At 42.7% G+C, this 16,758-nt stretch overlaps 1 long non-coding RNA gene and 1 pseudogene across 2 annotated transcripts; both read left to right on the top strand.

Moving 5' to 3' along the window:
- Positions 1–18: 18 nt before the first annotated feature.
- LOC103667497 lies at positions 19–15,506 on the top strand. Of its 2 annotated transcripts, XR_569767.2 has the most exons (4): positions 19–191; positions 4,357–4,434; positions 14,095–14,238; positions 15,159–15,506. It is a non-coding gene; the product is annotated as an uncharacterized LOC103667497 (long non-coding RNA). The 2 variants fall into 2 exon arrangements; XR_569768.2 differs by lacking the exon at positions 4,357–4,434.
- LOC103667496 lies at positions 6,458–9,436 on the top strand (annotated as a pseudogene).
- Positions 15,507–16,758: the final 1,252 nt, after the last annotated feature.

The raw sequence follows: 16,758 nt of genomic DNA, 5'->3' as shown, positions 1-16,758 counted from the left end.
GGGCGCGGCGTGGGGCGGGCGGGGCGGCGGCCTTCGGTCTGGTGAGCCTGTGCCGCCGGCACCTCGGCGGACGCAGCCGCTGTTAAACCCCACGGCTGGAGGGGGAGGGGGGGCGCCAGCCCGCCCCTCCGCAGCCGCAGCCTCTCCCCGCCCCCGGTCCCTCCCGCAGAAGACAAAGGGCGCTCGGACAGGTGGGAGTGCGCACGAGTAGTGGGAGTAAGGTCTTTTCGTGCGGGCCACGGACGTTCCCGGGACCCGGCTGCTATTGATTCGTAGGGAGCCTCTCGCCTACTGAGCGCATTTACGCTCTTCAAGTGCTCCTTTTCTTGCCTCTTCCGCTGCCCCTCGTCCCCCGCCCCCTTAAAGCCCGGCGCAGAGCTACAAGTCCTAAGTCAGGCTTTTTTTCAAAAAGAAAGAGCGCTGGTAGGAACAGTTAAGGATGTATTTATCTCTAGCTGTGGAGACAGGCCTGAGCTCAAACTCCCTTCCACAGCCCAACACCTTGTGGAGACTCTGCGCCTGGCCTCTGTTCCATGTTTGTTGTGCGTAGGAAAAAGTACCCAAAAGGACCTTCTCCTTCAGTGGGAGTCAGGAAGTAAGAAATTACCTTGCACTTCCCTCGGGAAACTGCCCCCAGGGGCGCCTGCGTGGCTCAGTCGGTGAAGTGTCCTTGGGCTGAGGTCATGAGGGGTCCTGGGATCCAGTCCTGCGCCTGGGGTTCCCTGCTCAGAGGAGCCTGTTTCTCCGTGGGACACCCCCCCCCCTGCTTGTGCTCTCTCGTGTGCTCGCTCTCAAAAAAATAAAATCTTAAAAAAATAATTAAAAGGAAACCGCCCAGGCCAGTGGTGTGCTGGAGCTGGTTCCTATAAGCTCACGGGGGCAGACTTAAAAATTCAGAATTTCGGGGTGCTTGGATGGCTCGGTTGGGCGTCTGCCTTCGGGTGGGGTTGTGGTCCCAATGTCCTATGGAGCCTGCTTCTCCCTCTCCCTCTCCCCCCTCCCCCTGCTCGTGCTCCCTCCCTGTCTCTCTCAAATTAAAAAAAAAATTTTCAGAATTTGGCTAGCCAATCCTTAAATACTGCTGTTATTAAAATTTAAATTACGTCCTGGGGCCTCCGTGGCTCTGTCGGGTAAGCGGCTGCCTTTGGCTCAGGTCACGATCCTGGGGTCCTGGGATGGAGCCCCACATTGGGCTCCCTGCTCAGCCCAGCCTCTGCTTCTTCCTCTGCCCCTCCCCCATGCTTATGTGCTCTGTCTAAAATAAAGAAAATCTTTTTCAAAAATTATGTCAACTTATAATTGAATAAATTGTATTGAAAACAAAGGTCTTCAATACTAAAATCTGTAACTTCCTAATTACTACATTTCACTACTATCTATGCTCTTGGGGTTATTTACCTCTCCCATGTTTGTGTGGTGGGAACAGTAGGCACGTGCCTTCCCAACATCCACTTTCAGTCACATCAGGTGGTGGCTTGAAACCCACTGCGTGGGACTATTCATTCAGATACTGCAAATGAGGGCTTTCTCTCCCCTTTTTAGTAAACATTTACCAATATACCATTGTCCTAGTCCACCCTGGTTTGAAGTTTTAAAACCCTAAGGGGTTACTGCATAATATGTTACTAAACTTGCTTACACCTGGCACGTCATTCATTAATGATATTTTCCCAACTACACACCTCTGTCACCACTCCCATAGTAAAGGTGGAATTGGAGGGCCCATTATCAGGAAAGGTTTATCAGAGATAAATAAACCTGGTTTTGGGCTTGGTGCTAAGTTCAGAGAGCCCCCTTCTGCAGCAGCCCCTGGCCCAGAGCTTATGCTAAGGATATAATAGGAAAACATGTTTGTGACCCTGCGGACTTTAGCATAAAGGTCAGAGCAGGAGCAGCTGGGAACGCCGGGCTCGCTCAGGGTGGAACGCTGCACTTCCCGAAATCCCCTCAGATAGCGACTGGCCAGGAACGCCTGGTCGGCTAAGGGCCGAGGGCTGCCCCAACCAAAACCTGATTGCTCCTGACAATAGCCCGGGGGTCCGTAGAAACATGTGTAAGAACAGGCCTCACTTGCTGAACGTTAGATCATCTAATCCCGTGACCTTCCCCGTGATGTACTGCTATTCACTGGGATCACTGAGACTCCCCTTGACTGTCTTTGATTGTTTACCGCCAATAAATACGCGAGGTTGCAGCTGTTTGGGGCGATCGCACTCTTTGCGGTCGTCCCCTGCACCCACGCTTTCTTTCGCAGCTAACCTGCCTGTGCCTTGTCCTTTTCCTGGATCACGCTGCGGCTCCGGGGGCGGTGTCACAGCACCCTTCTACTTTTTTTGTGAGCAATTAGTATCTATGAAACTACTTTCCAATTATTCCAGCACCCTTCGTTGAAAGGCTCTCTTCTCTCTATTCAGTTGTCTTTGCGCCTGATCAAAAAGTGGTATCCATATGTGTTTGGGACTATTGCTGGACTCTGTATTCTGTATGGTAAGCCGGTTATCTTATGCTAATCCCATACTGTCTTTATTCCTGTGGCTTTAAATTATTTCCAACGTTGTTCTTTTTCAAAGTTGTTTTGGCTATTCTAGATATTTTGACTTTCCATAGGAACTTTAGAATCAGCTTGTCAATACCTAAAAAAACCCTGCTGGGATTTTGAGTTGACATCTCAGCAAATGGAGTCTCCTCATGAAGGTTGTATTTCATCGACAAGTCTCCTTCTGAACAAGTTGTATCTTCCCTCGTATTTGAGTCCTGTGTAATGTCTCTCAATAGTGTTTTGTAATCTAGGTCCTGTACATCTTCTGCCATACAGACATACCTTGTTTTTACTATGCTTTGCAGATACTGTGTTGTTACAAATTGAAGATTTGTGGCAGCCCTACATGGAGCAAGTCTATTGGTGCCATTTTCCCCACACTATTTGCTCACTTAATGACTCTGTGTCATACTTTGGTATTTCTTCAATATTTCAAACTTTTTCATATGATTATATTTGTTATGCTGATCTGTAATCAGAGACCATGACTCACTGAGTGCTCAGGTGGTGCTTAGCGTTGTTTAGCAATACGGTATTTTTAAGTCATATACATTGCTTTTTTAGACAATGTTATTGCACATTTACTAGACTACAGTGTAGTGTAAACCTAGCTTTTATATGCAGTGGGATACCAAAAAAAGTATTTGACTTGCTTTATTGTGATACTGGCTTTATTTTGGTTGTTTGGAACCCAGTGTATAATATCCTGAGGTATGCCTGTATTTATCTTTAAGTATTTCATATGTATGATGTTATTATAAATAGTATTTTTTATGTCAATCCTTGTTGTTCATTGCTAGTATATGGAAATACAATTAATTGTTAGGGGTGCCTGGGTGGCTCAGTCGGTTGAGCGTCTGACTTGATTTTAGGTCATGATCTCAGGATGTTGGGATCCGGCCCTCTGTAGGGTTCTGCACTCAGCCGGGAGTCTCCTCCTTTGTCTTCCTCTCCCTCTGCCCCTTCCCCCACTCACACATACACACACACACTCTCTCTCTCTCTCTCTAAAGTAAATAAATCTTAAAAAAAAAAGAAATACAATTACTTTTTATATATTGATTTTATGTCTATAAACTTGCTAAACTCATTGATTAGTTCTAGTAATTTCTTTAATGGATTCCTTACATTTTCTACATAGATGATGATGTTATCTGTGAATACTTCTTTCTTTACTATCCTTACAGGTTTTCTTTCTTTCTTTTCTTTTCTTTTTTTTCCCCTATTGCACTGGCTAGAATCTCCAATACAATGTTAAATAGTAGTGATGAAAGCAGGCATCCTTGTCTTATTGCTGATCCCAGAGGGGAAAGTATTCAGTCTTTCACCATTAAGTATCACTTAACTGGAGGGTTTGTGTAGATGCCCTTTAATAGGTGGAGAAGTCCCTCCTAGTCCTAGTTGACTAAGAGTTGCTGTTAATGGGTGTTGGATTTAATCAAATGCTTTTTCTACATATTGAGATGATCAGGTTTTCTTTTCTTTTTTTTTTAATTTGTTTCAGATCAGGGTGCCTGGTGGTACAGTTGGTTGAGCCTCCAACTCTTGGATTCGGCTTGGGTAGTGATCTTGGGGTCATGGGACTGGGGCCCACTTTGTGCTCTGCTCTCAGTGCAGAGTCTGCTTGAGTTTCTCCCTCTCCCTTGCTCCTACCCCCCCACGTGCTCTCTCTCTCTGTCTCTCTCCCTCAAATAAATAAATCTTTTTAAAAAATAAGTAAAATAAAATTTACAGTGTGAATGAGTCACACTGATTTTTTTCTTTGTCCCCGACCATGTGTTTCTAATGATCTCTACACGTGACTCTGTTCTTCACAGCTCACACGGAGTGCTGAACACATGATCTGTAGAGGAAGAGCATTTCAAGACTAAGTGTGTGGAAGAGACCAGTGCCAGGTGCCCTTCTGTTTGCTAAAATAAAGTTCAGAAATGTAACTGAGACTCATGCTCAAAAGGGAAATTATGTATAAATAACTCAGATCAAATTAGGATTCAGTTGTTGATAAAATCTTTCTAAGTGTATGGGGTTTCAAATAAAGAAATAGAACAGATAAAATAAAGAACATACATGTGCATATGCGGAGACTGAAATGCAGCACAGGCATGTATATGTCGTATGACTGTGTATATGCATATATCGTATGAAAGATAGTGTGTGTCATGATTAAAAGCGTGGGTGTGGGGGTGCCTGGGCGGCTCAGTACATTGAGGGTCCAGCTCTTGGTTTTGGCTTGGGTCGTGATTTTGGGGTTGTGAGATCCAGCCCCATGTCTTTGACATAATATGTGTGGCCTTGGGCAAGTTATTTATTTAACTACTCTGTGCCTCAATTTCCTAATTGTGAAATTGAGATTAAAACATTACCTACTCAGGGTCACGACCCCAGCCGAAGGCAGATGCCCCACTAACGGAGCCACCGAGGTGCCCCTATCTATTTATTTTTTTAAGATTTTATTTATTGATTTGACAGAGAGAGAGAGAGAAAGCATGCACAAACAGGGGGAGTGGCAGGCAGAGGGAGAGGGAGAAGCAGGCTCTCTGCTGAGCATGGAGCCTGATGCAGGCCTCGATCCCAGGACCCCAGGATCATAACCTGAGCTGAAGGCAGATGCTTACCCTACTGAGCCACCCAGGCGCCCCTGTATTTATGTTGAGACAGAGAGAAAGAGAGGGCAGGGTGAGGGGCAGAGGGAGAGGGAGAGAGAATGTCAAGCAGACCCCACACTGAGTGCAGAGCCTGATGCAGGGTTTGACCCCGTGACCCTGAGATGGTGAACTGAGCAATCAAGAGTCCGAGGCTCAACCAACTGAGCCATCCAGGCGCCCCTGATATTTAAATTTTTCCCCATAAATTTAAATAGTTGTAAGGTTTATAATATTTTGTGCATTGTATAATGAATATATACTTCAGATATATTTTCTCTTTTTAAAAAATTGACTTTATTTGAGAGAGAGTGCGTGAGAGCAGGGGGAAGGGCAGAGGGAGAGGGAGAGAAGCAGACTCCCTAGTGACCATGAGCCAGATGTGGGGCTTGATCTCACCACCCTGAGATCGTGACCTGAGCAGAAATCAAAAGTCAGGCAGTTAACTGACTGAGCCACCCAGGCACCCGTTTCAGATGTATTTTCATCAAAATCTTAAGGGCTGCAGATTTAGCTCATTCAAGTTCTGGAAAATGTTTGCCATATGAACTAATTGGCAACATCAATCCTCGTTGGAAAATCAGCCAGTTAAATCAGACTTTCCATTAGAAAGTGTCATTTTTCAGTTTAAATAATGGCGTTAATATGTATCCCTCTGATAAACTCTTTCACTTCTGAATTTTAAGTTAAATTCTGAATCTTGCATTTATATATTACCTGGGTGACAATAAGATGCTGGCATCTAATGTTTCTTGCTGAATTTCTCTCAGATTTGTCGTCATAAGACTTCCTTAGGACGGATGCATTTATTTTTATTTTTTAAAAATTTTAATTCCCGTGTTGTTAATGTACAGTGTTATATTAGTTTTAGGAGTACGGGGGTACCTGACTGGCTCAGTTGGTAGAACATGCAACTCATGGTTTTGGGGTTATGAGTTTGGGCCCCACATTGGGTGTAGAGATTACTTAAGAATACAATCTTTAGGGGTCCCTGGGTGGCTAAGTCAGTTGAGTATCTGACTCTTGATTTCCACTCAGGTCCTGATCTCAGGGTTGTGGTGATCGAGTCCCACAGTGGGCTCCGTGCTCAGTGGGGAGTCTGCTTGAGAGTCTCTCTCTCCCTCTCCTCTGCCCTTCCCCCTGCTCGCCCTCTCTCTCTCTCTCTAAAATAAATAAATAGAGGGGTTCCTGCTTCGAGGTGGCAGTGGTTCTTCAGACCCAGAGGGTTCCTTTACTTTTAGTTCTCTTGAGGTTTTACCCCAGAAGCTGCCTCAGGATGTCTTCATCACATTTTGCCAGTCGACACAGAAAGGATTTAAGTATCAACATGATGAGAACCAGAATTGCTCATAGGAAATCACTGTCTCAAAAAGAAAACAGACATAGGGAATATGAACGAAATAGACACTTTGGTTTGAAAGATGTCAACATTCCAACCTTGGAAAATAGAATTCTTCTTTAATTAGATGAGACATGTCAGAAGCTTGTTCCAGAAAAGGCCAGTGTCAAGACAAGGTCAATGAAAACTGTTCTAGGTGATCAACGAAAGCAAACGCTCCAAAAATACAAAGAAGAAAAGCAGCTTCAGAAATTGAAAGAGCAGAGAGAGAAAGCTAAATGAGGAGTATTTAAAGTGGGTCTTTACGGGCACCTGGTGGCTCAGTCGTTAAGCGTCTGCCTTTGGCTCAGGGCGTGATCCCGGCGTTCTGGGATTGAGTCCCACATCAGGCTCCTCCGCTGGGAGCCTGCTTCTTCCTCTCCCACTCCCCCTGCCTGTGTTCCCTCTCTCGCTGGCTGTCTCTATCTCTGTCAAATAGATAAATAAAATCTTTAAAAAAATAAATAAATAAAGTGGGTCTTTATAGACCTGATATGCCTTGTTTTCTGTTACCAAACCAGACTACAATGAAAGCTGAGCCAAAAAAGGCTGTTCCATTTTCTGTATGGATTACAAGGTCAAAGGCCAAAGACCAAATGGAGCAGACTGAGATGAATAATGGGAGTGATGTTTGAGCAATCCAACCTGGTTAAAGACAAACTTCTGAAAGAAAAGTGTTGGGCAAAGAGAAAAAAGTTGTGCAGCCTGTAATGACCACATCGGTGAGGAGGACTCGATCAGCCGCCACTCAAGGAGCAAAGCAGATTTCCAGAACAGCCTCATCAACAATAGGGAAGAGCTACTAATGATCATGAAATAGAAAGAAAGGCACCAAGTCAAGGAAGACCTGCCAAAAAGATAGAAACAAAACCTGATAAGGTCGTGTCTTTTAAAGTCGATAGTGAAGAAAATACTTTGGATTCACAAACCAGTGCAAGAAATGGAATGGATCCAAATGGAGTCTTACCAAAAATGGAGAACTTACCTAAGACAAATACTGCAAAAACGGAAGGGAAGAATTCCTTCGCACCTCAGGATTTTATGTTTCAGCCACTGGATGGTCTGAAGACCTATCAAGTAACACCTATGACTCCCAGAAGTGCCAATACTTTCTTGACACCCAGTTATACCTGGATCCTTTTAAAAACAGACGTTGGTAAGTCTCAAGAAGTGACAAAAGAAATTTTGGCTCAAAAATGTATAACTTACTCTGCAAAGACAGTACCTCAGGATTCAGATAAACTGCAATGTGCTTTGGGTTCTCTAACAGTTTGGAATAAAGAACATGTCTTAAATAAAGATGAGACTACTAAAAATTCAAATGGCTTTATAATAAAAGGAGTCCCATCACTTGAAATAAATGAAGATCCGATATCTCAGCCCAGCCGTGACGTGCCATATCTCAGAGATATTCTTCAGTTAGGAACTGAGAAATTAACGTCGCACTGCCTGGGGTGGGACAGGAAGCTTGAACTGGACATTCCAGACGATGCGAAAGATCTTATTCGCGCTGCAGCTGGGCAAACGAGACTCTGTATGCGAGGAAGTTTCAAGCAGTTTGAAGGGCTGGTGGGCAATCGTGAATAGAAACGAGCTGAAAAGGAGACTGCCCGTACAGGTCCGGATGGATCTGGGGATATGGTCACCAGAAATTCAACCATTGGACCAAACCTGAGAAATCTGGATGGCAGAACAGCAGTAGTATAAACTAAAGAGTCTTTCAGAAGAAAGTTGTCTTGGGGGTAGCAAGTAAACCCAAAGAGGAAGATGGTGAAAGAATTGCAGCTAGGAATTGCCTGGCCGCCGTAAAAAGTTCCACGAGAGAGGATGAAGCAGGAAGACACCGCGCAGGCAGCGGCCTCTGTGATGCCAAAGGAAGTTGATAAAGTTGTGTCTGGTGCTGGGTTCTTCAGAATCGACAGTCCTGTTAAAGCCTTCTCAGGACTTTCTATCTCTTCTGAATGTCTTTCCAAAGACTTAGGACACCTAAGTCTGTCCGCAAAGCTGTGTCTGAGAGCAGGCCTGAGACGGACCATCTACCACAACCTGTGTCACCACAGAATCCTGATCCGCAAAGCACCGAAAGAGACTTTGCTTTCAACTATTCCTAAAAACAGGAACAGCAGAGGAGATGCTCAGTGTCCTGGATTACAAGATTTAATTGATGTAAATTCTGATGCAACCAAGATAAACTTTGAGATGGGTTGTTTACCCAGTGAAAGAATGAATTTGCCTCTACTTGCTAGTGAAGTGGCAGATGATAAGACTACTAATAAAAAGGAAGAAATCCCAGATGCTGTGGAAGGCGTGGAACTACATTCTTCATTTACAGCCCAGGATGCTTTGATGAGCAGCCCTGAAAAAATACCATCACAAAATGACATCTTATGTCAAAATGAAGAGAAAGCGGAAATTTCTCGGTCAGTATTTGATATTCCAAGTCTCACTGCTGAGTGCCGTCTTCTTGATTCGCCAGGCCTAAACTGCAGGTGGGGAGGAGACATCAAGGTCATGCCAGACACGTTTCCTTTGGTGGTAACTTGATTACCTTTCCACCTCTGCAGCCCCTCCGTGATGAACAACCAGAAGAATTTTGAATTTAAAAATAAATCCAAATATTTTTCTTCATTTTATCAACGTGATATATCGTTAGCATATTGAAAATTGAAGAGTGTGTATATGTGTTCACTTCTGGTCAAACAATTTATATAGTGTCATAAAATGTTATAATATTCAGTGTTCATCAAAGTGTGTTTTAGATATGATAGTGTTTCTTGAGGGAAGTGGGGATATTTTGCACATTAACTATGCAGAATAAAAAATGCGCTTACAAAATAAATAAATAAAAATCTTAAAAAAAAAAAAGAAATAGGAAGAAATTCCATGCTTCCATGCTTGTGGATTGGAAGAACAAATATTGTTAAAATGTCTATGCTACCCAAAGCAATCTACAGATTTAATGCAAAATACCAACAGCATTTTTCACAGAACTAGAACAAACCTAAAATTTGTATGGAACCAAGAAAGAACCAGAATAGCCAAAGAAATCTTAAAAAAGAAAAACAAATCCGGAGACACTGCAATTCCAAACTTAAGTTATATTACAAAGCTGCAGTAATCACAACAGTGTGGTACTGGCACAAAAATAGACACATAGATCAATGAAACAGAACGAAAAACCCAGAAATAAACCCACAACTATATGGTCTATTAACCTTCGACAAAGGAGGAAAGAATATCCAATGGAAAAAAGACAGTCTCTTCAATAAGTGATATTGCGAAAACTGGACAGCTACATGTAAAAGAATGAAACTGGACCATTTCTTACACCATACACAAAAATAAACTCAAAATGGATCAAAGACTTAAATGTGAGACTTGAAAATACAAAATTCCTGAAAGAGAGCACAAGGCAGTACACCGACCAGGATGAGCACTGAGTAATGTACAGAATTGTTGAATCGCTATATTGCACACCTTTGGTTTTCAAGATTTTATTTATTTATATATGTATTTATGTATTTATTTGTTTTATCTATTTTATTTTTATTTTATTTTATTTTTTAAGATTTTATTTATTTATTTGACAGAGACAGCCAACAAAAGAGGGAACCCAAGCAGGGAGAGTGGGAGAGGAAGAAGCAGGCTCATAGCGGAGGAGCCTGATGTGGGGCTCGATCCCATAACGCCAGGATCACGCCCTGAGCTGAAGGCAGCCGCTTAACGACTGCACCACCCAGGCGCCCCTGTTTTATTTATTTTAGAGAGAGACAGAGAACATGGAGCTGAGCACAGAGCCCAATGTGGGGCTGATCTCATGACCCTGAGATCATGACCTGAGCCAAAATCAAGAGACGGCTTAATCGACTGAGCCACACAGGTGCCCTGTCTTTCCATTTCTTTGTGTTGTTTTCAATTTCTTTCCTCAGTATTTTATAGTTTTCAGAGTACTGGTCTTTCACCTCTTTGGTTAAGTTTATTCCTAGGTATTTTAGTATTTTTGGTGCAGTTGTAAATGGAATTGTTTTCTTAATTTCTCTTTCTTCTGCTTCATTATTAGTGTATAGAAATGCAGCAGATTTCTGTACCTTGATACTGTATTCTGTGACTTTACTGAATTCATTTACCAGCTCTAGTAAGTTTTGGTGGAGTCTTTAGAGTTTTCTATATAGAGTATCATGTCATCTGCAAATAGTGAAGTTTTACTTCTTCCTTATCAATTTGGATGCCTTTTATTTCTTTGCATTGTCTGACTGCTGTGGCCAGGACTTCCAGCATTATGTTAAATAACAGTGGTGACAGTGGATATCCTTGACTTGTTCCTGACCTTGGGTGAAAAGCTTTCAGTTTTCCCACATTGAGTATGATGTTCGCTGTGGGTTTTTTTTTCTTTCATGTAGGGCCTTTATTATGTTGAGGTATGTTCCATCTAGACTTACTTTGTTGAGGGTTTACCATGAACAGATGCTGTACTTTGTCCAATGCTTTGTCTGCATCTGTTGAAATGATCGTATGGTTTTTATCCTTTCTCCTGTTGAGGTGAAGTATCACGTTGACTGATTTGCAAATACTGAACCACCCTTGCATCCAGGAAAAAATCCCACTTGATTATGGTGAGTGATTTTTAAAAATGTGTTGTCGGATTTGACTTGCTAGTATCTTCTTGAGGATTTTTGCATCTATGTTCATCAAAGATATTGGCCTGTAGTGGTGTCTTTATCTAGTTTTGGTATCAGGATAATGCTGGCCTCATAGAATAAATTTGGAAGTTTTCCTTCTTCTTCTATTTCTTGGAATAGTTTGAGAAAAATAGATACTAACTCTTCTTTAAATGTTTGGTAGAATTCACCTGTGAAGCCATCTAGTTCTGGATTTTTGTTTGTTGGAAGTTTTTTTTTTTTTTTTTTTTTTTAAGATTTTATTTTATTTATTTGACAGAGACAGCCAGTGAGAGAGGGAACACAAGCAGGGGAGTGGAGAGGAAGAAGCAGGCTCCCAGCGGAGGAGCCCGATGTGGGGCTCGATCCCAGAACACTGGGATCACGCCCTGGGCCGAAGGCAGACGCTTAACAACTGCGCCACCCAGGCGCCCCTGTTGGGAGATTTTTTGTTTTGTTTTGTTTGTTTGTCTTGAGGGGGGCAGTGGGGAGGGACAGAAGGAGAGGGAGAGAGAGAATCTGGAGCTGGCTCCACAGCCAGCAAGGAGCCTGATGTGGGTCTTGATTTCACAACCCTGAGATCTGACCTGAGCTGAAATCAAAAGTCAGACACTTAACTGACTGAGTCACCCAGACACCCCTGTTGGGAGTTTTTTGATTACTGTTTGAATCTCCTTGCTGGTAATCAGTCTTGTTCACATTTTCCATTTCTTCCTGCTTTAGTTTTCATAGGTTATGTTTCTAGGAATTTATCCATTTCTCCTAGGTTGTCCAATTTGTTGGCATACAATTTTTCATAATTTCTCTTAAAATTATTTGTATTTCTCTGGTATTGGTTGTTATTTCTGCTCTTTCATTAGTGATTTTGTTTACTTAGGTCCTTTCTCTTTTCTTTTTGATGACTCTGGCTAGAGGTTTATCAATCTTGTTGATCTTTTCACAGAACCAGCCCCTGGTTTCATTGAACTGTTCTTTTTTTTTTTTTTTTTTTTTTTTTTTTTTTTTTTTTTTTTTTTTTTTTAGTTTCTGTAACATTTATCTCTGCTCTAATGCTTATTATTTCCTTCCCTCTGCTGGTTTGGGGTTTTGCTTCTTTTTCTAGCTCCTTTAGGTGTAAGGTTATGTTGTTTATTTGAGATTTTTCTTGCTTTCTGAGGTTGGCTTGTATTACGATTAGAACTGCTTTTGCTGCATCCCAAAGATTTGGGATTGTCATGTTTTCATTTTCTTTTGTTTTTTAATAAAGATATTTATTTATTTATTTATTTATTTATTTATTTATTTATTTGAGAGAGAGAGAGAGAATGAGTAGTAGGGAGGGACAGAAGCTGAGAGATAGAGAAGCAGACTCCCTGCTGAGCAGGGAGCCCCAGGAGGGGCTCCATCCCAGGGCCCCGGGATCATGACCTGAGCTGAAGGCAGATGCTTAACTGACTGAGCCACCCAGGTGCCCCTCCATGTCATTTTTTATTTCTTCTTTGATTTCTTGGTTGACTTATTCATTGTTTAGTTTGCATGTTATTTAACCTCCATGCATTTATGCTCTTTCCAGATTTTTTCTTGTGGTTGATTTCTAGTTTCATAATGTAGTGTTCAGAAAAGATGTATGGTATGACTTCAATCTTTTTGAATTTGTTGAGACTTGTTTTATGGCCTAATAAGTGATCTATTCTAGAGAATGTTCCATGTGCACTGGAAAAGAATGTGTACTCTGCTGTTTTAGGATAGAATGTTCTGTATATAATTGTTACATCCATCTAGTCTGACGTGTCATTCAAAACCACTCTTTCCTTGTTGATTTTCTGTTTGGATGACCTGTCCACTGATGTAAGTAGAGTGTTAAAGTCTCCTACTGTTACTGTTCTACTGTTGATTAGTTCCTTTATATTTGTTATTAACTGTTTTATGTATTTGGGTGGTCCCATGTTGGGTGCATAAAAATTCATAGTTGTTATATCTTCTTGTTGGATTGTCCCCTTTATTATTAGATAGTGTCTTTTGTCTCTTGTTCCAGTCTTTGTTTTAAAGCTTATTTTGTCTGATGTTAGTACTGCTACCCCAGGTTCCTTTTGACATCTATTTGCATGCTACATGTTTCTCCATCCCTCACTTTCAATCTGCAGGTGTCCTTGGGTCTGAAATGAGTCTCTTCTGGCAGCATAGAGATGGGTCTTGTTTTTTTTATCCACACTGTCACCATATGCCTTTTGATTGGAGCATTTAGTCCTTTTATATTCAAAGTAATTATTGATAATATGTATTTATTGCCATTTTTTTAAACTTGTTTTGTGGTTGTTTTTGCAATTGTTTTCTGGTTCTTCCCTCTTTCATGGTTTGCTGGCTTTCTTTAGCGATATACTTGGATTCCTTTCTCTTTATTCTTTGCATATCTGTTAGTGGTTTTTGATTTGTGGTTACCATTACGTTTTTCATCTAACATCTTTTGCATATAGCACTCTATATGAAGTTGATGGTCGCCTAAGTTTAAACCCATTCTTTACTCCTTTCCTCCCCATATTTTAGTTATATGTTGTCGTATTTTATATCCTTTTATTTTGTGAATCTCTTGACTGAGTTTTAGAAAGGTTTTACTTATTTATTTGACAGAGAGAGAGAGAGAGTGATCAGGGGGAGGGGAGAAGGAGAAGCAGACTCCCCGCTGAACAGGGAGCCCAACTCGCAACTCGATCCCAGGACCCTGGGATCATGACCCGAGCCGAAGGCAGATGCTTAACTGACTGCACCACCCAGGCATCCCTCCCTTGACTGATTTTTATAGATATATTTATTTTTATTGCCTTTGTGCTTCCTATTTTTGGTACTCTCCCTTATGATCTTCCTTTCCACTCAAAGATTCCCCTTTAATATTTCTTGTAGGTCTGGTTTAGTGATCATGAATTCCTTCCGTTTTTGTTTGAGCAACTCTTTATCTCTCCTTCTCTTCCAAATGACAGCCATGCTGGATGAGTATTCTTGGCTGCAGATTTTTCCCACTCGGCACTTCGAATATATCATGCCAAGGTAGGATGCATTCTTGAATTGTTATCCCCAGGGTAGTGAACCAAAGTGAGGTTCTGGATGGCAAAGTGCGCAGGTCGGTGGGGAGCAGGTGGGGAGCCAAGGGGAGGTTAGAAAGAGGACCATTTCCGGCAGGTGCAATTCATGTGCTCATTACTATTTTGATGTGGTATCTAGAGGTATTGGGTGGTTCTGACAGTCCTTTTAACCAAGAGGCAAGAGGGAGAGTTCTGCCTTTAGTGGCCAGACAGAGGGCATTGCCATTTTCTAACTGTCATGTGCACTCCCCACATGGGTTCCCTTTCAGGGAACACCCCGGACTCTTCCCTGCCTCGGGCCTTCTTGTATATTGCTCCTCTTCTGGCAGTGCCCTTACACCCAGCTCTGCACCTGGCTAACTCCAACTAATCCCCTGGTGCCGGCATAATGGTCACTTTCTTAGTGATGCCTTCCTTGACCAAGCGCGTCAGAGGCAATTCTAGGTGCTGAACATTCGATATTTTATTTGATCTGAATTAGGTCCTTGTTAAGTTCTCCCACAGTAGCTGGAACTTTTCCTTTAAAGCACTTCGCAGAGTTTGTCATGAAGTCTATATTTGTGTGGCCTCTGCCTCCCTCGGGAGACTGTGAGCGTTCTCCAGGTCTCTAAGCTCAGCCCTGCGTCTCTGTATCTGGCACAGTAACGGACAGATCATAGCACTCAGAGAACAGTTGTCGAATGACCCAACGAATGGGAAACATTTGGAAAGAGGCTGAGGACTCTTTTCCTCTCTCAGCCCCTCTCTAGATTATCTCCTCTTTCCCACGGATGTAAACACTATCTATATGCTGATGCTCCTAACTTTTATCTCTAATTTAACGCTCTCTTCGCTTAATCATTAGGATAATTGTGTGAGATGACCGTTATTATCCCTATTTTACAGATGAAACACCTGGAGAAAATTATATGTCCTGGTGCCATCATCAAAGCTACGGCTTCTTAGATGTTAGGATGCATTCCTAACAATGTTCGGCTCTGTCATTCTTATCACGGAATACGGGGTCAGTCTTTTTCAATGTTGCTTTTGCTGACTTCAGAGTTAAAGGCTCCATAAGATTTGTAATGTAAAGACACCTGGATTGACGGATCCAACCGCGCTGTTAGATGAAGATTCTGGTAGTGCGTGGGGTCTGCTGCACTGGATAAACAGCGTTTTTACAACATCGTGTTTTAAGAAAGCTTATTTTTGCCTTGGTACACCATGACTAATAAAAAGCACCGTTTAAAAATACTTATAAATTTTCAGTGGTTCAGTGGATTAAGCGCCCAACTCTTGATTTTGGCTCAGGTCATGTTCCCAGGGTTGTGAGATTAAGCCCCGTGCTGGGCTCCATGCTCAGTGTGGACTCTGCTCGTCTCTCTGCCTCTGTTCCTCCCTCTGCTCCTCCCCGCGTCCATGCTCTCTCTCTCTCAAGTACATACAATCTTTTAAAAAATAAATACTTATAAATGCTCAATATACATTTTAAGGCACCAACATGTGACTTAAGAAACATACCTACATCCATAGCTCTGGGATTACTGTAGGCCATACTTGTTTTGCTATTGTATGAAACCATTTATTTTTTTTTAAAGATTTTATTTATTTATTCGACAGAGATAGAGACAGCCAGCGAGAGAGGGAACACAAGCAGGGGGAGTGGGAGAGGAAGAAGCAGGCTCACAGCAGAGAAGCCTGATGTGGGGCTCGATCCCATAACGCCGGGATCACGCCCTGAGCCGTTAACCGCTGTGCCACCCAGGCGCCCCGTATGAAACCATTTAGGATTGGGCACTAGCCCAAGTGCCTTAAGAGTCTTGAAAATTATAGCTGCAATAGGTTAATAGCAAAACCGTCCCTGTAAAAGTCACTAAGTCCCTGAGCGGATGAAATCTGAGTTAAGTCTTGTGGGGCCAAGAGGAGTTGGCCCAGCAGGTGAAGCAGGAGAGGACATTGAAGGTGCAGGGTATCCAGGAGCAATTCCTAATGCCAGAGGTCAGCGTGGAGTCGCTCGGCAAGTCCAGGGAACCACCAGTGGTTTCTGTGGGGGTTGGGCATTGGTTAGGAGGGGGATGTANGGAAAGATGAGGGTGGAGCAGCAGATCTTCGAGGGTCTTCAAGATCCCCAAGGACCATTGCCACCCATACTGATGTGTTGGTGTTTACTCTAGGCCATGGGGAGCCACAGGAGTCCTATTAGCAAAGGAGTGACGTTACCTGCTCTGTATTTTAGAACGATCACCATGGAGACTTTGTGGAAATTGCATTAGAATCAGGGATGTGCTTGAGAGTAGAAGGTACTGTTCAAAGCGGGAAAAGAAGTGTGTTTGGGGGCAGAGGGAAGAAGGAATATTTATTGAGTTGGAGATACCCATGGAGATGTCCAATGGGCAAATAGAAAAGTGAGGAGTTTGAGAGAAAGACTTGAAAATGTCTTTGGATTTATTTGCACAGAGCACAGGGGAGGCCTCCCCAAGAGCTGCATGGGCGGAGTGAGGCTGGT

The sequence above is a fragment of the Ursus maritimus genome, unplaced genomic scaffold, assembly GCF_017311325.1.
Source record: "Ursus maritimus isolate PB19 unplaced genomic scaffold, ASM1731132v1 scaffold_12, whole genome shotgun sequence".
Classification (NCBI taxonomy): domain Eukaryota; kingdom Metazoa; phylum Chordata; class Mammalia; order Carnivora; family Ursidae; genus Ursus; species Ursus maritimus.
The sequence above is the reverse complement of the archived record's forward strand: the minus strand, read 5'-3'. Positions and strand labels throughout refer to the sequence as shown.